Source organism: Sylvia atricapilla, chromosome 21 (assembly GCF_009819655.1).
Source record: "Sylvia atricapilla isolate bSylAtr1 chromosome 21, bSylAtr1.pri, whole genome shotgun sequence".
NCBI classification, from domain to species: domain Eukaryota; kingdom Metazoa; phylum Chordata; class Aves; order Passeriformes; family Sylviidae; genus Sylvia; species Sylvia atricapilla.
Window position 1 is genome coordinate 8,583,419 of NC_089160.1, and position 23,194 is coordinate 8,606,612.

Below are 23,194 nucleotides of genomic sequence, written 5' to 3' on the forward strand. Positions count from 1 at the left end.
AGGGAAAAATTGCAGAAAGGGCTTGCTCTGGCAGGAGTGCAGGGGAGAGTTTGGGCCTCAGAAGGGAGATGTGGGCTAAAACAAGGTATAAGTATTTAGAGAAATGTGAATGAAGCTCTGCTTGCTGGGCACAGAGAGGAGAGGCTGCCCAAGGTCTCTCAACAGAATCCTCAAAACAAAGCTCAGAGTAAACACAACTGAGTTAGAGACAAGGAGTTGTCTGACCTTTTCTCTAAAGCTGAGGATGTTGGGTAGAGTAGAGATGAAGAAATCAGGATAATAGATCCCTCTGGGGCTCAGGGTGTGCAGGTTTGCTGCAGGACCGTGGCTTGGGCTGGCAGGGGGAGGCCCTGGAGGGGCAAAGACATCCTGATGCCTTGGGAGGGCTGAGCTGGAACAGAGACTGGGCAGAGCAGGAGAATAAAGGAGAGATTTATTAAAAGGCCTTTAGGGCACACCTTGGGCAGGACAAGAGCCTGGCCAGGGCTACACCCAAGGTGGACCCAAAATGGGCACAAAATGGACCCAAAATGGGCACAAAATGTTCACTAATGGACCACCTGTTGGTTTGTGAGTCAGTGCCTCTGCTTGGATGTCAGTTTGCTCACAGTTTAAAATGAGTTTAACAGAGCAGGTGGTTTGATCCAGGATCTTATATCATGCATAATATATATATATATTTAAAACATATATATTTATATAAATATATAAACATATAAATATATTATATATTTATATAAATATATATACATTTATAAATATAAATATATATAAACATATATATTTGTATAATCCAGGATTATATAGTGTATAATACAAGTGTATAATTTTGTATAGACATTAAGTCGGATTTTATGTTTTGTCACTAACTATTACAAGGATAGCACTTTTTACCACAAATTTTTGTTTGGAAACAGGGTTTTTTTTTGCTCGATTTTGGATGATTCAGGCATTCAGGCTCTGTAGAGCTGATATAGAGCTGCACAAGCTTTTCCATAATTAGCTCAGTGATAACTGTGCATCCAAAAATTGAAAATACAAAACGTTTTCATGTACATCCACATGGGATACTGTTCACTTTGGTGTGGTCATTAAGAAGCTGTTTCTATCAGTGTCTAAAACTGGAGAGAACATTTGTTATCATTCATGAAGCCTCGGCAGCACTAAGTGCTTCCTGTGGAGTCCCAGCTCTTCCTGCAGAGTCTCTGTTCTGCTCCCTCCCAGCTGCTCCTCCTTTGCAGTTTGTCTGTAACAGAGCTGGAGGAAAAAATCCCTCATTTTCCTCTGTGAATTTTACAGCCCAAGTGTGCATTCGGCTGCATGGCTGTGGTTTGGGATGATGCCTTTGGGGTTTCCAGCAGCCACATCCCTGGAAATTCCATTTTCCCACATTGACTGCAGGGCTCTGAGCCTGGCTGCTGCTTTGGGGTGTCTCCTCTGTCCTGTGCTTCAGAGCTGCCATTCATTGTCTCACTGTGATGCCTGAAGTTTTATTTTCCTGTATTTCAGGTTCTGTGGTGCCCAGGGTGCAGCTCTGAGCTCACAGTCAGTGTCACTCAGCTCTGCACACAGCAGGGACACAAAACAAATCCTTGTCCTGCTGCACACCAAGGACAACTTTCAGCCCCAAAGCACAAACAAGGGTGGGCTGGAGGGAGGGACAAGGATGGGACCTCACAGCCTGGAGCTGGAATGGGACAATTCAACCCCAATGTGCAAATGGACCAAAACTTATCAAAGTGTGAGACCTTGTGACTGTTTGTCCATTTTGTGACCATTTTGTGATGATTTTGGGTCCATTTTGTGCCCATTCTGTGCCCATTTTGTGCCTGCCTTTGGTGTAGCCCTGGCCAGGCTCTTGTCCTGCCCAAGGTGTGCCCTAAAGGCCTTTCAATAAATCTCTCCTTTATTCTCAGCTCTGTGCAGTCTCAGCTTCAGCTCCCCAAGGCATCACCTGCACTCCCCATGGGAGTATTAGAAGGTTTGTTGTCGTGTCTTCAAAACCACTGTGCTTTGGAGAGATGTGTTTTCATTAAAAAAAAAATAATAATTTCTGTGCCTTCAGTGCCAGCAGTGCCAACCAACCTTCCCCAGGTGTTGGGTGTCCCCCTGCAAACCCACCTGTGTACGGCACTTTTCACTGGGACCATAACATCCCACTGGAGTATTTTGTACTCCTGCTCCTTTCACCTTGTTTTATATTTTTTAACAAACTGCACAAGTGTCACACTCAGACTTCTCCTACTTAAACATTCACAGGACAGGAAGAGATTTGTGGAACTGTAAAGCACCTATGATGTGGCTGGTGAGCACCCCAAAAGAAGGAAAGCACTCCAGAAATTAGTCCAGAGAATAGATGTAGTAAAGCAATGACACCCATTATAAGAGTCACTTAAAATTCCAATCTTAATATATTTTTATGGCCTGGATATTTTTTTGTTTATATATTTAGAAATATGTAAATCTTTAGAAATATATTTTTATATAAACACATTAATATAAAATATTTAGAAATATCTTTATATCTTCATATATTTTATATATAAATACACACATATATATATAATTATATTTTGTTTGCCTATTTAGAAATATTAAAACAACTAGGATATTTAGAATATTTTGTTTATCTATTTAGAAAACGTGCAACTCTGCAGGTACTTTTCCTCACTGTCATGCTGTTACTTTTAAAAACACTCTTTCTGCATGTCCTCTAGGAAACTGTGGCAGAGATCCTGGTAACATTTATTGAAACTTTCAGGGTAATTGAGCTTTGATGGAGCAGAGACACAGAAATAAGCTGGACAACTGCCAGGAGCCGTCTCTTAAGTGCAAAGAGGCATTTGCAGCTGGTGAAATAACACACCCAAAAGACACAGAGAACAGGAAAAGCCGACAGGATAAATCCTGGCTACAGGTGAACAGCCTTATCCTCACACAGGGTTAAAACTGGCTTTCTTTATAAAGCAGTTCTAAATGACTTCTAGAGAAATTAAAGAATGAAACGTTGAGTTTTTTGCTATTATTCCAGAATCTGTGCTTATCATAGAGATAAATCCTTGGTAAATCCTTTTCCTTTTTCCTTCCATGTCTCTTTGCCTCTCTAGAGAAACAGGGCATTTATTATAAAAACCACTGCAATTCTGCTAATTGTCAGAGTAATTAAGGTTTTTTAAGTTTCATCCTGACACGTGAGAATTCAACTCAGGAATACAAAAAAAAAAAAAAAAAAAAAAAAAAAAAAAAAAAAAAAAAAAAAAAAAAAGGTTTATTCCGTGTTCTTTGCCTCTGTGTGTTTCTAAACAAACCTGTCACATTTTTTTTTCCCCGTGTTGCTTTGCTCAGGTGAGATGAGCTCTTTGTAAACATCCACAAGAAACCCACTTCACATCCCCCTTGGAGATCTCCCCTGTAAGAGGCTGCAAAAACCTGCCAAGGAGGGGATGGGTGATTTAGTACCAGGATTTTCTCCCTGCTGAGAACAGCGTTCTCAGAGGTTTTGGTGCTCCCTTTGCTTTTTCTGTCTCTGTTGCTGTCTGTTGTGTGACCTCTCTTGAGGAAAGGAGCTGTTATTATTGTTGCTGTTGCTGGTTTTGCTGGTTTATTCGACACCAGGGACAGCCAAATTCTAATCTTGTGTCTGTAGCTGCACGCCTTATTCAAGTACAAATAAATAAGTTCATACAGGGTGCACTCAAGAAGGGAGGATGCAGTTCTCCTGAAGCAGTCCCAGTGTCCCTCAGATAAATTCAGAGATGTTTTAGATAAATTCGGAGATGTTTTCTGTGCAGTTGTCAGATGTGGAAGGAAATAAGCACTTTAATGTACAAATCTAATGAAATCCAATTATTTAAATGGCCTCTCTTCACCTTTTTTTTTTTTTTTTTTTTTTTTTTTTTTTTTTTTTTTTTTTTTTTTTTTTGTCTTGACGGAATTTTGAAAGTCTGATGGGAATGTTGGGAATGTTGTAGTCATTCAGGTCTGAGGTACACAGAGTTCCTCAAAGTGAATCCAAATGGAATATGCTCCATGATGGGTTTGCTGTGTAACAACCCAGAGGTCTCGTGTCTGTTGTGTGTTTTGATACAAAAAAATAAGGGAGATTTGTTGGTATCTCAGTGACTGCCACGTCTCTAGCAAGAGCAGAGATGCAGTTCCAGGTCTGTCTGCTAAGCAGCCCTGGCTCCCACACTAATTTCCTTAGATTTTGCACGAGATGCTGTTGCTGAGTACATTATGCAGGCAATTTCATGCTGCAGACAAAAGGTTCACTTTGGGGCTGCGTCTCAGCTCGGAGATATGCAGCAGTTTTTCTGTGCAACTCGCATGGAAATCAGGCAGATTTCAAAATCAATGCACAGAGCCTTCTGTAAATCCCCTCCCCGTGCAGGAATCCCACAGATCCCAGTCAGGTGAGAAGAGACATACCCCACTATGTCACGATAGCAAAACCCCAGTGGTGATGTCACCTGTGGTGTGGCATTCTTGAGGCTGCAGCTCAGTTTATTTTGCACTAGTTCACAACCCTTCATTCAGCATTAATGAACATTAATATCTAACAGTCTAATGGTGGCGTGGCTGGGGAGGAAATGGGGACAGCATCTGCATGCTAACAATAAAAAAGGGATAAACAGCGTTTCACTGAGAGGCAAAATCAGGAACAGACGCAGCAAGTGTAAATTCAGTGTTTGGAATCGTTCCTTCCAAGCCATTTAGGATTCTCCTCACTGGCAGCTCCAAGCTTTCATGCAGCAGAGAGACACAGGCTGCTCCTTGTAGCTGGTTGTGTTTCCTCCTCCTCCCAAGGGCTGCCTTCAGGGCATTTTACACAGCTGAATTGGGATTCTGAGGGATGGAACTGCTGCTCGCTGTGTGAGAAAATCACAAAATATCCTGAGGTAGCCAGAGGCACAGGAGAGGATGAAAAGGTGTGGGAAAGAACAGCACTGCCACTGGTGCTGCAGAGCAAAAGAGATGCAGCATCGTGGTCCTGTGTCTTCTGCTGGGCTGGCTGAGCCCTCTAGCTTTTTTTGTTTCTTTTTATCTGTTTTTTTAAAAAGTTTTGCTAGAGAGAATATATCACCTCTCTTAATCTGGGGATTATAATCATTATATACATATATTATAATATATATATTGTGTTATATAATATATAAAATATATTTATTATGCACATCCTTTAAATTTATATTATTATTATATGTTCTATAATATATAATATTGTAAGATTAATTATTACAAACATAATATAAAAATACTAATCAGCTTCATGTCATACAGCTTTAGGTCACGACTGACAACAGATTTCCTTCATCTTACTTCTGTGCTGTTGTGGGTTTTATTTTGCTTTGTTATTGTTTTATTGGTTTTTTTAAATCAAAGTAACTATGTTTATTGTTTCAGTACTTACTGCAAATGTCTTCATTTGCTAGAGGGTTTTAGCAGCTATACATAAAACCCAGCAAAATAGAGGAAGTAAACCAGACTTTTTTAAAACCTGCATTTACTATCTGAAGTTTTCTGAGGATGGTAATGGCTCTGTTAAACTATAAATAGGCATTCAAAATTAATCAAGTGTCCTGGAACAGGTCACAAAAAAAGAAATTTCTCCACAGAAGGAGTTGCCAAACATTGGAACACACTTTTCAGCCAGGTTTTGTTAAACCTGAGGGGATTTAAAAGAGGCGCAATGTGGCTTTAGTGGTGGACTCTGCAGTGCTGGCTTAATGGTTGGACTGGGTGATCCAAAAGACGTTTCCCACCTGAAACAAACCTCTGATTCTCAGGAATGTGTTGGAAATGTCCTCTGGAAGGAGGTGAGGGTGGAGGAGGTTCCTGCAGGGCTCTGCCACCTCGACCTCAGAACAACCCACGGGCTCAATGAAGTGTACCTGGATCAGAAAGGGCCAGGAGCAGGGTGGGCTGGGCCACAGCAGGACAGGGGGAGCTTGGACTCAGAATTAAGTGTGAGAAGGAGTCTTGTACCTGGAGATGTTCCTGTGTGCTGCTCAGAGGAGCCCAGAGCTGCTGGGGACCTTTCCTCACAGCTCTGAGCTTTAGGTCTGTGCACGAGATGCTTCAAACAGTTGTCCTTTGTAACCCTGGTTTGTGCCTGAGGTGTTTTGGTTTTCTGGAATTCTTCTGCCAGGGAATTTTCCATAAACAGGAGAAATGTTTTTGTAACTGTAACTTTGTTATTCATTCCTTTTCCCTAGGAGGGACTTCTTGATGTCCCTGTGCTCTGACCAATGTGATGAAGAGGTTTGTCTTCGTGTCACCGGTGGAACTGGTCTGTGTGGAATAGTATAAAAGTATAAAACATCCCAGAAATAAAGGAGTCATTTTCAGCCTTCTGAATCTCGGAGGCTGGGTTGTTGTGGTGTAAAACAGCATCAGTGATGTGCATTATTTATGGTACAGAAGGGGGTGATAAGCTATTTGTTTTTCTGCAGAAAAGGGCACAGTTCTCAGTCTTTGCCCTTCAACCTAAGAGGGACGACCATTGTGTAAGGGAATGGAAGAGCAGGGCTCAGCTGGAACTGAATTGGACCTGAATTCTGCCACTGTATTTAAGGCACGGGATGTCTGGACTTTGTGAGTTATTGCAGATTCCCAGTCCAACTTGGGCAGTGCTGACCTGAATAGAATTAATGGATGGCACAGATTCCAGCCACCACTGAGGTCTTGTTCTCTGCTTTCCTAAAAATAATCCTGATATCCGTGGTGAGCAAAAGGAGTTGAGTCATCTTGCTAATCAGAGATTGGCCATTTTGCCGTTTTTTTTCCCCAATATTAATAGCTCGTGCAATATTGTTGATTTATTCTCCATCTATTGAGCCATGAGTAATCTTAATTGTGTTTAAAAAGTCCCTAAACTTGTGCTCATCTTAAAAAAATAAATCACACTGCTGTTAGTTATGCTGAGTTTCTGACAAAGTGCTTGGTGTCAGTCTCCCTCCTGTTGAATCATCTTGTTTGATTCCTCTCTACAGATAATAATTCTTTACCCATGGGAATTTGTTTTCATATTGTTCTGAAATGAAAACAAAGAGCAGAAGAGCTGATTTGGATTATATTGATTAAAATACTTATTTCTTTCTCAATAAAGCCCAAAAGAGTTTTTCTTACAATATTAAGTCTGTGATGATGCTGAGGGGTTTGTGTAGGCAAATACCAAAAGAAAACAATACAAACCCCCCCCAATGTTAAATCCTATATGCTTAAACAAACTTTTCTGTTCCACTAATTCCTGTATATATGGAGACATATATCTTCTGAGTATCAGAGTTACTCTGTTTCTACAGAAGAAATAACTGGCTAAATCCCCAAATATCTTTTTGGATCAATTTTCAAGAGGGGAAGCTGTAAGAACCCCTTCTTTACAGTAAGGAGCAAGTATTTACTTTAAGAACTTTAATTTAAAAATGTAAAGTTTGCAAAGTTCCCCTGAAAAATTGTGTATTACTTGGATCTTTTATCTGCATTTCTATGTTCAAATTAGCAAGGAAGGTGAAAAGACAAGAGAATTGGAGGTAAATTTTAAATTGACCAGTAGTATAAGAATAAAATACTTGGGACAGAAGAGATATTGAATTAAGTCTTAAGAAAAATTAATTTCACTTCCTTCTATTAATGTTTTATGACCCACTTTGACATTACTCCATGTGGAAGGTATATTGGTATTTTCAGTATAGGCTGAGTTCTACATGATCTAAGTTATAAATTCTTATCTTTGCAAAGGTCATTGAGCCAGGGCTTTCTCACAGGAGCACCCCAGTAACATGGGGAGGAACCTGAAATAAGCACTCTGAATAGAAATAAGCCACGTTGTCTCCAAAGCGAAATAAAAGTCCACGCCCTCCTACCACCAAATGTAGGGTAATGTGCAGGGAAGTGATTGGGAATAGCTCAGCCATTCCTTACACATGAGTAAAACACACACACAGGGCTCCTGTTTGTCCTCTCACAAATCACAGAATCACAGAATTCACAGAGTCACGAGGTTGGAAGTGACCTCCAAGATCACCCAGTCCAACCCAGACCTCAACTAGACCCTGGCACCCAGTGCCACATCCAGTGTCACATCCAGTGTCACATCCAGTGCCACACCCAGTCTGTCCTTAAACACATCCAGGGATGGTGATTCGACCACCTGCCCGGGCACATCATTCCAGTACTTTAGTATTCTTTCTGTAAAAACTTCTTCCTAATATCCAACCTGTATTTCCATTGGTGCAGCCTGAGGCTGTGTCCTCTTGTTCTGTCAATCTTAAACTCTTCAAGGATTCTTGGTTTCCTTCCTGAGATGTGACAATGGAAGGTTTTTGTGGCAGTATAAATTAATGTCTGCATGCTGGGACCTGTCTTTGTAGGACACGAAAGATGAGAGACTCCAAATATTTCAGGAGGCAAAGAGCACAGAAAAAACCCTTTATTGTCTAATTCTCACTGCCTTTGATAAGGTGTTCCCATACAGACTGAACATGGCTGTGAATAGGAACGACACCTCTCTGATCCCTTTGGTTAAACCAGAGAAACAGCAAAAACCCACCTGGAGAAAGGTTGGTTGGAGAAAGGAGAGTTGTTTGTCAGGATTGTTTGGAGAAGAAACTTTCTGGAGAAATTTTTTCTTTGGGAAAAGGGTGCAGCTGCCAGCAGGCTGAAATACCTCAGACCCAGAAATATCAGGCCCACAGGGGCTTGAGCAGCTCCTTGGGCTGTGTCACAGCCCCATTCCTTGGTTTTTCCCGGATTTTCTGCACAGTTCCATGTGGATTTGAGCACTGCTGTCACATCAGCTGAGCTGCTGCTGGTGCCTGGGTTTGCTCTGCAGCCAGGTCGGAACTCCAGTCTTCAGCCAACCCCACTGTGGGTTTGTCAGGATGTAGCTTTGGTGTGGGGCACCAGAGTTGAGCTTGAAGAGGAAAATTCAAGTTTTCCTGACTAAGTCACTGTCTTCTAACCTGGAATTTTCAGCCTCTTTCCCCAGAAGACAAAAAATACCCTTGAAAAAGCAATGCCACAGGGACAGGGAGTTGTGCATGTTAAACATGCCTACTCCCTTTCCAAAAAAGAATAAAAACAAAAACAAAAATCAAAAAACCACCCCCCCCCCCCAATTAACACCATCCCCCCAAGGACCAAAAAGCAAACCCCCAAAAAACAAAACAAACAAAAAACAAAATAAAAAAAAAGAAACCAAAAAGCCCAAAAAACCAAACCAAACCAAACCAAAACAAAACAAATCAAGATTTCAGAGTCATCCCAGGAGTCTTTGATTTAGAACACAATGAATTCCATAAATACTATTTTTGACACACGTGGTGAAAATGAAATAAAGTCAACTTACTTTTAAAAAAGGAATAAAAGGAGTCTGATGGTTCAGGAGAGCACTGCGGGGCCACTGGTGGTTCCATTGCTGGAAAAGCAATAATGCCTCATGATTAGTTCCCAGCTTCCTCCAGCTGTGCTGTGCCCACCACACTGCCAGGAGTGGATGCCTCCTTTCCTCTGGGGTGACACAACTTGATTTGAAAAGGAAGTCATAAACCAGAGCACATGACACAGAGAAAGGAGGTTATTAAAGGGATGAGCAGGCAGCAAGCTGCTGAAGGCTGTCAAGGTCTAGAAAATTAGAGTAGAAATGGTGTTTGTTGCCATTTGTTGTATTTTCAGCGGCTGATGACAATAAATTCAAAAAGAGAGTCGAGTTGTATGATTGTGCTTCTACCAAGATATATTTTTGGATAAAAAAATGCAGAAGTGATGATAAGACTGAATGGGATTTCTGGTATGTGCAAACAGCCTGCAGGTGATTAAAATGGAAATTTCAGAAACACTGCCTATTAATCACCTGACAGAAGTTTGCTTTGTGACCATTTTGCAACACTTCTGGTACTTGGCTGGTGCTGCTCCTGTCTTCAGAGGAGTCTGCTGATGTCTCTTGGCTGTGCTTTGGCTGAGCAGATGCACAGAGGGAAGCTGGCACGGGCTGGGTGCCTCCAGACATCCCAACACCTCCCTGGTTTACAGGGAGGGCAGACAAACACTTACAGGATTCATGTTTGGTGGATTTTTGGTGGTTTGTCACCCCAGGTTTGCCTGCTCTTCATTGTTTGCATTTTATTCTCACGCAGCTTCAAGAAAACTATGTATATTTTTAGAACTTATCTATTTCTGTTTGCATATTTCTCCTCTGGGAGGAGAAAGGTGACTGATAGTGATGTTCACCAACGAGGTCAAACAGGTGGCTACCTGTGTGGCCAATCTTCTGCCTCCTGATCAAAGTGGATATAAGATGGAGTCAGAAAATTAAAGAACTTTCCTGCTGACCTTTCTGCTGCCTGCTCATTCTTTCATGTCCCTAACAGTGACAGTGGTTTGTGTTTGGTTGTGGTTTTTTTTGTTTTGTTTTGTTTTGTTGTTGTTGTTTTGTTGTTGTTGTTGTTGTTTTTGTTGTTTGTGTTTTGTTGGTTTGTTTGGTTTTTTTTGTTTTTTTTTTTTTTGTTTTTGTGTTTTTTTGTTTTTTTGTATAGGGGATATATTTCAATTGGCAGGATGCAAACTGGTGTTAAAATCAATTATTAAAAGAAACAACCCAGAAAGCTCCTATGCTTCTGGAATATTTAGAAATGTACTTCTTGTTCTGCGCACCTGCCTTGGGGATTGAGGGGCTGGTGGTGTCTGCTCCATCCCAGAGCAGCCCTGAGCAGCTTCAGATCTCATTCACATTTTGCCCAGCTGTGTGAGGCTCACAAAGTGCCTAAAGCAACAATTCTGGGGTTGTGTGGCCACAGAACGACAAACTGCAAAACCTCTGCAGACCCCAGACCCCAAAACCTGCTCCTGGTCTTCTGTGGTGTTGTACATGTCTGGAGATCTTGGCATTTTGATCTCAGTTAAAATATTGCCATGATCCAAATGGTTGATTTTGGTTTTGGAGAACAAATATTGTGTATGAGAGTAATTTTTTTTTTTCTTTCTTTTTTTTTCTTTTTTATTTTTTTTCTTCTTTTTTTTTTAAGAGTTGTTAATTAAGCAGAATGTTTCCCCTCTGGGGACACATGAAGGGATTGATGTGCTCTATTCTGCATCTCTTGAGTAAATCTCTCTGGGAAGTCAAAACCGATTCACTGCAATGGTGGTGATGTCCTGAAATTTCACTGAAATTCGTGTAGTTCCCAGCCTTGCTGTCCACATTCATGATTCTGAAAGACTGTAATGGGATCGTATCATCTCATTGGGACCAATTTCCTTCTGTCATATTTAAGCACTACAGAGGTTTTAACGATTTAATGGCTATATTTCATGCTTAACAAGAGAAACACTGTAATATTTCTCATCCTGTTATGAGTGCCCCTCTCCTGGTGCTCTGTTATTAAATATAGATTAGCTTTCCTGGAAAGAAAAAAGAAAAAAGTGCTGTCATGCTCTGATATTTTAGATCTTTCTTATTGTTCTCCTAAATATTTTGCAGAACTTCTTTTACTGTTCTCACCCAGCTTTTAATTTGAATAGCAGATTGAATATTAATTGATTACGGCTTTTAATTTGAATGCTAAAACTCAACCCAAAAGTAGTTAAATAACTTTTTGATCAAAGAAGCAAATTTTTCTATCCATCTTTATCTGGCTTGTGTCCAAAGTTGATGGGAGTTTAGTGCCCTGCTCTGCTCAGTCCCTGAGCAAAGGTGTATTTGAGGAGGAGAGTGGATCATTCTCCCAGAAAGGAGTTTGAGAAAACACGAATTCTAACAGTTGGACTGAATTATATTGGTTACACTGAATAGTAATTTCATTTTAATGATGTACTTTATGTAGAACAGAAAATCAGAGCTAATCATACGGAGCACTTTTTTTGGCCCTCAGCCTTTTTACACTTAAGCTCTGTCAGGTAATGAACAGGAACATTCCCTTCAAATATAGACACTGTTTAATGAAGATGCATAATAATTTGCCTATTGCAAAAGCAAATTCAGAATGTGAGCCAAAACTCAGGATTTTTTCGCCTTTTTTTTTTTTTTTTTTTTTTTTTTTTTTTTTTTTTTTCCTCTTCATGAATACCAATCAGTTTCATCTTTAGGCTGGTCCTAAGTCACTTACAAAGTAGACTTCTCTGGTGAATATATGAAGGTTTGGCTTTTTTATTTCTTTTCAGCTGGAGAGAGACCTGCATGTCAAGAGAAGTCATTGGCTTGACGTAGAAGTAGCCTCAAACTTTCCTTAGTGGGCCAAAATGTTGAGCCCTTGTTAAAAACACCAAAGGAGGGGTGAGAGCAGCTTTGTGCCCCTCTTCACTTCCAGTTCTTGTCTATAATGGCATATCAAGCTTTTTCTGGTTGTCCCGCATGGAAATTATTGGCAATGAAGTTTGTCAGCTAGGAGTGCTGAAGTTACCGTTCTGAAATAAGTTTAACTTCCAACAGTTAAACACCAAGAGACACAGAGTCCTTTTTATTTGCCTGTCATCCCTGCCAACTGCAAGAAGGCAGGAAGGAAGAACCAGAATATTTTAAAGACACATAATCCCACATTTTGGTCAACAATGATTAAAGCCTGGCTGTGTAAGATAGTAACACGTTGCTATGAATTATAGATACTCCTTTATTTTACAACAAACCTTTTGTTTCAAGGTTTTATGAATTCTGACTTTTTTTTTTTTGGAAGACTTTATTTTCACTTTGAATATGTGGGGTTTTTTCTTCCTTTTGTCTAGCGAGGCAAGAAAGTGCCTTTTGAAAAACCCTTTGTGTTTCTCCTGACCTATGGAGCTGAGCAGCTTTGATCTTTAGCCAGGCTGGGAGAACAGCTGACCTTTGTGTTTCAAAGGAATCAGGATTTTTAAAATGGCTTCTTCTCATTTCCCCCATAACCACCCCCAGAAAATAACCAACCAAGGCCACCTCTGAGGCAGTTTCACACCACAATGACACAGACTCTGAGTTTCAGAAGGCTGAAAATGAATCCTGTATTTTTAGGATGTGTCTCCCTTTTATACTATTTCACACAGACCAATTCCATTGGTGACACAAAGACAAACCTCTTCACTCCCATTGGTCAGAGCAGAGGGACAGCAAGGAGAAGTCCCTCCTAGGAACAGGATGAAAACAAAGTACAGTTTACAAAAACTTTTCTCCTGTTCACCGGAAATTCTCTGGAAAATAATTTCAGAAAACCAAAACACCTCAGGCACAGACCAGGGTTACACACCTCTATCCTATTTCAGTGGGAATCGATTATTTTGTCTCTCAACTCCTAAACTTGTCTTCAACTTCCTCTCAACTTCCTTTTCTTGGAAGATGTGATTAATCTGTCTTGGAAGATGTAATTAATTTGTGATTAGCAAATTATTTGGTGGCTAGTTCTTGTGTCCACCCTTGCAAGCATGAGTGGCAGGTTTATTTTATACTCCCATGTCTGCCCTTCTCCACAGGCAGTGACTGACAGCTCTTTCCTGTAGCCCTGGTTCATGCCCTGAAATGTTTTAGTTTTCTGAAATTCTTTTCCCAAAAAATTCTTCATAAACAACAACAACAACAAATTTTTGTAACTGTTTTATGTTTGCATTCTTTCCCTAAAAACAAAACATCTTGATGTCCCTCAGGTCTAACCAACATAATTAAAAATTTTACTTTTTCTTCACCAATCAAATTAATCTGTATTAAAAAATATTAAAAATAAAACACATCCCCAAAATAAAGAAGTCATTTTCAGCTTCCTAAAATCCAAGTCTTGTATCGTTGCAGTGTACAACAATGTCAGTCTCCCAACAGCCTTTTCAGGAACAGGAGGGCTTTTACTCTCCTGTCCATAAAAACATGCCTCTGCTGTCGCCACTAAACTTTATATAAGCCATAAAATATCTTTTGGCTGCGACTGGGAACACAAGGAGAATGTTTGCACAGTGAATATCAGACATTGTCAGTGTTAATGTGGAATGTCTGTTGGCAGAGTTGTCTGTAAAGATTTTTTAGCCAGCCAAATGTTACTTCTCTTTCACTCACAGCTCATGTCTGTCATAGGATGGGGAGAATAACAGGTTGTATTAAAATTGGCTACAGGCAATTTAATTTTTCCTGTTGCTAGCCTTTTGAGGAACCCCTGGCAGCAATTATATATCTAAAAAACACCTTCTTTGCCAGCCTTCTTCAGCTGACTGTGGGTAGTGCAGGGCTCTGTTGAAATCTTGCTGTAATTTAAAATCTCTGCACATGTCTGTGCATGGATGTGTCTGTTTGACACAGGTAACTTAGTGGAGGTCTTCAAAATTATATGCTGGGTCTTTAACAAAAACACATCAAAAATGGTTAAGGCTTGCAATTAATTTCAGCAGTTCCTGCAATTATATAACTTATAATATATTTTTGTCCATAGTGACAATATTTGAGTCAACTTAGAGTATGTTTGGAATAGAGGTTTCAAGCTTCATAACTGATAGGGATTCATCTCTTCTACAAAACCCACAATCTTTTGATAGACATCAAAGCTACACCCAGCAAAAGAGGAGAAACAATCCAGGTTATAAAGCTGCAGTCCTTGCTGCCATGGATAATTCAGATGTATTATTGTGCACCTGTGTCTGCACACATCAACATCCCTGCCAATGTCCTCATGAAGGCGTGAACTAAATCCCCAAATTCTTAATTCAGAACTAAAAACCAGGCCTGGAGCCTGTCCTCATGTAGTGGCACTAATTCAGTGTGGGGTTGTCATTTTGTTTTGCTTTAGCACAATGTTTCCAGAAGTTTTTTGAGAACTTTCAGTCAAGGCATGGCCATGAAAGGGGAGTTCATTCTGATTTATCACACTCTATGGCACTGTGGTATTGAACAGAGATGTTTTGTAGTAGGGTTTTTTGGCATCCATATCCCAGTGCCTCTTGCAGGCTTGGAGAACATTTACTGTATATATATGGAAGTAATAGACTGGAAGAAATTTACAAGTAAGATTTGTTAAGAATCAGTCTCGGAACAATAAAATATATATTTTAAAATCTTTTTATATTATTATAATATAAAAAAGCCTAAGCAGCTAACAGGGTAGCACTTACTGCTGTACTCTCACACCTGGGCAAGCAAAGGGATTTTTCATACAAAAATATATTTTTCATACAAAAATCCCTTTCCTCATGTATAGTCTTATTTATTTTGTGTACTTGTGTAAGAGTGACGAGCAGCTAACTTGGAGAGGGAGGCCAGAGCCAAGTCCCCAGATTGAGGCACTCCTGAGCTGTGGAGTGCTCAAAACCCAAACCGGGGCTTTCCAGCTTGAGCCTTTCTCTAATATTTATTCAGATTTATGATAAATGTAGTACTCTGGAGCTAATTCGTGCTCCTAATGTATCTGCTGCTCAGTCATGACTAAAGTGTATAAATATCTCGCATTTATCTCTGAGCCTGTAGATGTTTCAGCCTCTCTGTTCTTCTGGGCGATATTTATTTATTTACGCCTTGCCTTGTTTGATAGATGGCAGCAGATAAATGTTTCCTAACTGGAGATGTCTCATTAGGTTTTTTGGTTTTTTTTTTTGCTTTTAGTATCATCTGTCATACAGCGGCAAACAGGGAAATTTTTTTGCAAGTTTGTGTGGCTGTGTTGTGTTTTCACTCTCAGCTGCTGCTGTGCTCTCACAGGTGAGGTGATACAAAATTTAAATATACATATATAAAAAATATCTCTATATAACTTTTATACATATATATATGTATGTATATATGTACATGTGTATATATGTATATGTAGACACATATTTAACATATATATAACTTTTATACATATACATATATAAACTCATACATATAAGTATGTATATATAGACATATATATATAAATTTTATATTTATAACACACATATATAACATATATACAATTTTATACATATATAGACACATACATATATGCATGTCTATATGTACATATAGGCATATATAAACACATATATACTTTTATATATATAACACACATATATAACATATATAACTTTTATACATACACATACATATATATGCACATACATATATGTATGTAATATGTATATATAGACATATAAAAACTATTTTTCATATAACATATATATAACATACGTATAACATATATGTAACATATAAAATATAATAATATATATAATTATATTGTAAATAGTTTTATATATTTATATGATATCTGTTTGTATTATATATTATATATATTGATATATTGATATATTTGTATATAAAACTGAGGGGCGTTCCTAACAGGATGAGCAATATTACCGCGTTTCTCTTGTTAAGCAGGAAATACAGCCATTAAATGGTTAAAACGGTACATAAATAAATACAAACATATAAATTTATATATATATATATAAACAAATACATAACAATAAGGCCACCGATGAATCCATGCATTCCCTGGAGCAGAAGGCGCTTGTCCCTGCGGCCCGGGCAGGTGGGGAAGGCTCAGTGTCGGAGTGACTGAAGCGCTCTTTGCTGTGCGCAGGGCACAGCGCTCCGCGCCTCCTCCGCCCCTCCTGCTGCCCGCTGCTCCTCGGGGAGCGGCGCGGAGAGACGGGCGGCCGGAGACACAGCTGAAATTACCTGGTGAATTGGTTTGATTTTTTGCGGGGGGAGAAGGAGGCAGCAGCCAATAGAACCTTCCTTTCTTCTCCTTTTTTTTTTTTTTTTTTTTTTTTTTTTTTTTTTTTTCCTTCCTCTTCCCGCTCCTTACTAGAGAAATCCGTGTTACTCAGCAATTAAGGAGAAGAGCCAGCATCTAGGGCTCCGGGCTGGTGAGGGGGAGTAGCAACTTGCACCAGGTAGGAAGAAGCCCTTTTCACCATCCATCCTTTTAAATCCATGCAGCTCAGTGACTCCTTCGCCGTGTTGCTGTTCAGCGTCTGACTCGTGCAGACCTGGTGTCCTGCCAGGGTGAAAAACCCCCTTTGGGGAGCTTTGATTGCCAGTGACCTTCAGGGTATTCTTAGAAAGACGCTGGTGCTTAGTGCTGTGGAGTAAGCAAATCCGTACTTTCTCTGCTGGCTTAAAGTGTGCGTTTAGCATCAGGATGCAGCTGGGTGAAACTGCAGCTGTTACCCATCCACAAAACCGTGCCACAAAAGTGAGTAAAAATTAGCCATTTATAATAACTGAAGCAGCTGCTCTGCATTTTTAGCAACACGGCTGTATCACTTTCCAAAACTTATTACCATAAATTCTTCTCGTGCTGGAGAGTCAGCGGATCTGCTTTGCTCTATTCAAAGTTACCCTGACAGCTATCTACTGTATTTTCATAGTTACTTCTGCATCTTTTATGAAGACTTTCCCAAACTTTTCCCGAGGCAGCTGCCTGGTGGCAGGTGGGTAATTGCTGCTGACAAACAATTGATGTGGTAATCGTGGGCAGTGGTTGGGATGGATGTTGGCTTTGCAGGCACCTCCTGAGCTGTCTGAGGGCTGGCTGGAGCCCGAGGTCACAAATGCTCGTTTTACCTGTCCTGTGGGACAGAGGGCACAGGGAGGAGGAGGAGGAAGAAGCTGTGATTGTGGTTTGTGATCCCTGGTTCAGTGTTTTCCTCTTTGTACTTTGATTTGTGTTCGCTTGCAGGAAGGAATGGTTGGGTGACACCTGCTCCACCTGTGTGTCCTGGCAGGGATGGGACGTAATCCATTTATTAAAAAGAGGAGTAAAAACTCATTTCCATGAGTTCTGAGGTGAAGGGTCAGCCCTGTCAATCTCACTCTGTGGCACTCATTGTGTGATCTGTTCAAGTTGTTGTCTTCTGGGCAGCTGAGGCAAACTTGTGCAATCTTTAACATTTTCTTCTATCCGTCAGACCAGAACTCCCCAGACAGGGAATATCTAAATAATAAATATCCACACACATTTTTAAAGTGGAAGCAGTGGTGTCAGCATGTATGCCATGTCTAAGCATTCTGTTGCTTGCAAGAATACCTGAAAACAGCGTTCAAAACAGCCACTGCTGTAATAAAAAACCAAATACTGATAATAGCACAGCTCTCCCAATATCCACACAACCTTTTCTTCTATGTAATTGCTCTATGCAGAAATAGCTCCGTATATTTTGTTTAAAGCCATCTTGTGACTCTTATCTGTAAGGATGTCTAAATCTGTAACCTGTTTTTTTTTTTTCCTGATGACAATAATGAAAAAAAACCCATTTCTTAGAAAATGAGGATTGTATCTGCTAGCAATAAAAAGCTGAGGAGGTACAAAAGGAATAGCTTTGAAAATTACAGCTGTGAGATAGAGGTGAGATCTAGTCAGTGACCAGCACTGGTTAGAGTATCTGGCAGTAGGTGAGAAGAGTTTTACCCCTGGTTCATCCATTCTGAGAATTCAATGCTTCAGAAAATTCACACTTGGAGAGCACCAGGTCAATTAACAACCTAGATGGGAAGGAAAGTAGAATGGGAAAGTGATGCCTTGACTCCTTTAATTTCTCTTGATATATGAAATTTGAGATGGTGAAAATGTACTCATGCCCTTCAGGTTGTTTTCACAGGTTGATGTAAAACTGAGGTGAATCATTACCTTAAAGAGAAAAAGGAGGAGATAAGTTGAACACACCAATGCATTTCAATAGAGTTTCATAAAATTCACGTTCAGAAACATTTAAGGTGAATTAAAGTTGATGGGTTTGGGATTTATGGGGTTTTTTTGTTTTTATTTTGTTTGGGGTTTTTTTAACCTCCAGTGTGAATGCTCACCCTAGGGATATGTAGAATTCTCAAGCATTCTTAAAAAAAATATTAATTGACTCAGGCCTTAAATTTTGACTTGAAAGGGCTTATTATTTATTAATGCACTGGCCCACTTTGTAGATTTCTCTGAGAGAAAGGGATCCCAAGGACTGTGAATTGGGATCTGGAGGTTTCTCAGGTATTTCTTGCAGGTCATTACCTTTCTGTGCCTCAGTTTACTCAGAAATGCAGGAGTTGGCAGCTGCCTATTTGCAAACATTGCAGATGGGAGCTTTTCTAGATTATCCTCACTCACACTAGTAGTGCTTTGTGGAGATTTGCTTTCTTGTGACTCTAGTTCACCTTGTAGCTTATCAACTTGGCTTTAATTGTTTCTCTGAGTTTATTACCTGTTCTTTACCCTACTAAGTGCCTGCTGAACAAACACTGTTTTCTTCATGACTATAAATCGTATTTTAAACTATAAAACAGATAGCAGAAATCTTTCTGCTTCATCCCTACCCTGGAAGAGACTCCCCTTCCTGCAGAGAGCTCAGTGAGATGGCCCCTTCCATGGGGGGAACCTTTAACAAGACCCTTCAGAAGCTCAGGAGTCCCTGACAGCAAATCTATAGTGTCTGTGTGTCTAAAAGTGGACTGGATTGACTGTCCCAGAAATCTTATGATTTCTTAGCAGAAACAGTGCAATTGGTTCTGTGTAGTTTTTTTGTTGGGTTGTTTTTTTTTGTTGTTGTTTTTTTTTTTTTTTTTTAATATCAAGCCAAACAAATCTGACTTCCAGAGGTATCAAACCTGACAATCCACAGGCATCAAACTGAGCTGAAATAGCATTATCACATTGCAATGTGTGGCTATTTATTCCTTTACATTGGTGGCTTTGACCAGATCTTTCCATATTTTAAGATGGGAAACTTGGACTCTTTAATGCCTTTGGAAATCACACGATGGAGTTTCAGATTTGTTGCAAGGATCAGTATGAAAGGAAAAGTCCCTCTCTACAGCTAATTGATGTTTCTTGGTGCTTTTTGACGTTTTATTGCGTCGAATAATTGGTCTGAGAGTCTGATGTTAGTAAAGGGACTATCAGAGGCAAAGTATGACATTCTAAGTGTTGATATAATTCTGTGTTGCTGTGGGTCCCCAGAGTGGCCATTATCTTTTGATCTGGGTTTAGCTAATTTTAATAACTTCTTTGGGTTTTTTTGGAAGCAAACCCACAAAACAGGCAGTCCCAGCAATGTGTGATGACTGCAGATTTATACACGAGGGTCTCCAAGCAACCTCACTGGTGGCAATTATTCTGAGCAGACATGTCAGCACTCAGCCCCGTCTTCCCTCTACTGTGAGCATAAACAAGACTCTGAGACTAAATTTTTCCTTTTCCACTGTCAGGACGTTCAGTAACATTTTTCCAAATGAATAGTTGGAGACAATCAGGGACTTTTGTGCTTTGCTTTCGACGTATGCAAGGGGTTAGAATTAATGGCTGGGCTCAGGGGCTCAGGATTAATGGCAGGGCTGAGTAACACAACCAACCATTGGACCTCACTGCCAACTTTAAGAAAATAGTAGGTTACTTAACAGCACACAACTTTTAGGATTTATCTAAGCAATAATCTGCCAGAAGCCAATCATTACTGGCAATTAACTGTTGGTTTGTGGGTTGTTGGACCATCAATGTTCTCTCAAACTGATTGTTAACTACAGTAAGAGCAGCAACAAATTCTGAGCTATGTATTTGCTCTGACTGTAGGTTTTATGTTATTAACTTTCTTTTTAATCTGGCCTACACTTTTTTAACAGCCAGGGACTCATTAAATAATTTATTCTCTATTAGTGCCTTCTAGGCTATGATGTTGGAGCTGTATTTATTTTTGAGGCTACACTTCTGACAGAATGTGAAAATTTTGTGGGTTTCTGCCTGAAACTTTATTGTGCTTTTAAAGACACTTAATACAACACTTATGGCTAAATAATAATTTTAAACAAAATATATATCTGATTTTTTTTCTTAAAAACATTTTCCCCCTAAATAAAATGATAACAGCCCTGATCTGACTCATTCAGTCCCAGCAGAAGTGTTTAGCACAAGGAAGTTCTGATAAAGGTCATTTGTAGAATAAGCAGAATTGGAAAAATTAGCTTGTCATGTTTTTGCCTTCTCAATATCCTCAGCCTCATTTAGAGCTTAAAATGGAAAGCAAAACTGAATGGTGAGAGGGACAGAAAATAAACTCGTAGCTGAAAAACTGCTATTTTAATAAGTTTGTTTAAAGCTCTGGTTTTATTTAATGCTGTATTCTGTTTCATTGCTTTACTTTTCAAGGATCAGAAAAATAAAAGGAAAGAGGCAGACTAGATACAAAATTATATCTTTTATAAAGCTGTTTTATCTGTGTGGGCTTTGCTTGCTCGAGCCAAGAATCAGCAATAGCTGAGGGTGCAAGTGTGTGTGTGTTGACTTTTCCTTAATGGAATTGAGGTGGGCAGCTCTACTGAGCCTGATTAGAACCATCACAAAACCTGCCATGCTGCAATGAAATGTAGGGAGATGGATTTAGGTCAATATTTAATGAGCCCCACACACAATACCGGCAGGAAAAAAAAAAAAACCAACAACAAACAAACCGAAAAAACCCAACCCAACAAAAACCTTAAAAGATAAATATGTCATCTGAGTAATTTAGGATAAGAAAACCAACCCAGACATTACATGATTCTTTAGTCTGGATCTCACCTGGGAGAGAAAATGAGGCTATTTTTGCAAACCAGAAGGAAATGTCACAGGAGGGTTTGTGCAGGTTTGGCAGGGGCACTGGGCAGTGTTTGGTGTGGTCAGGGCTGGAGGGAAGGGATGGACCCAGGGTGTGGGGAATGGATTTGTGGAGGATTCTCAAAGCCTGACTGAAAGGTCACATGGTTTTGTCCATCTGTGTGCAAACTCTGAGATAAGAAATGCTGACTTGGAAAGGCCATGGGATGGGACAGACATTGCTGAGAGAGAAACTGAATTAGAAACAAGTTTCAAATGATGGCCTTGTAAATAGACCAGGTAGAAATAGAACTATGAAAGATGTATTATACTAAGACCTACAGGGGGTATTTTAATAGATGATTGGCTTTAAAGCATTAACAGCACTGTGTGGCAAAAGCTGATAGGCCAAGAAAGGCTAATAATGTGTTGTAATTAGGAAATAGTTTGGGTTCTGATTGTGATGTGAAATGTAAAATCTGTACTGTCTTACTCTCCTCATGAGACTGAAAATGGAATAAAATCCTTTAAAACACCTCTCAGTGTCCCCATGTGTGGGTCAGGAAAAGGGTTTTTCAGATAAATTGATGTCCTGCTTGAGGGATATCTCATTGCAGCCTTCCGGTGCCTAAAGGGGATACAAGTGAGCTGGAGAGGGGCTTTCTGTACAGGCACGGAGTGATGGGAGACAGGGTTAAAAGGCCTTTAAATTATAGGGCACATTTAGATGAGATGCCAGGGAGAAATTTTGATTCTTGCACTGTCACAGGTTACCCAGAGAAGCTGTGGCTGCCCCTGGATCCCTGGCAGTGCCCAAGGCCAGGCTGGATGGGGCTTGGAGAAACCTGGGACAGTGGGAGGTGTCCCTGTCCATGGCAAGGGTTGGAACCAGATGATCTTCAAGGTCCCTTCCAACCCAAGCCATCCTATGGTTCTATGAATAATTGATCACTCTTTTTACAGTTCGAAAGCTCTTGTTTTTTATATTTATTTTAAGCAACCAGGCTCAGGGTTGATGGCTGGTAAGCTCTGTCAGGATTAAGGTAGTTTGCTGTAGAGCTGCAAGGGGGGCAGAGAGATGGGAGCACAATTTTTATTATGTTATGGTGCATTAGTTTGGTACAGTAAATGCATCTCTGAAGGGCCTCTGTGGATAAAGGAACTTATTGTGGGAAGTATGGGAGGTGGAGAGGAGGAGGATCACTGTGTTCAATGCCTTGCCTAGCACAATGTGCAGAAATTTGAAGGGAAAGAAGCAGAAAAAAACAACACAAATTCTGGGAGAAAAATTACTTCTGTGAAGTGGCCATGCTGTTGGGTGTAGTTTCCTTTTGTGCTTTTTTTTTTCTTTTCACTTCAGTGTCAATCAGGCTGGTACAAAGCTCTTGGAGAAGGCAGACGTCATTCAGGAGAAGGAGTAAAATTAAAACAGTTGTTCTTACAGGCAACTTGTTTATTTTGTGATGTCCTTTCTTAAAATGACAGCTATTTAATTGAAGTAGGTTTTCCTGGTCTAAAACATGTCCATCAAGCTGTTGACATTAGTGCTTTGTTGGACGTGAGACATAGCCCAGAGTGCTGCAGGGTGGCTGTACCTGTATTTACATTTTGCCAACAAAACACCTGCCAGATTTAACAGCAAAGCACCACACAATATAATGGACCTTTAAGCCTGCAGAAATCAATGTCAGGCTTCTGGTTTTTTTCTGTGGCCAGGATGAAAGAATACTTGTGTAGGATAATAA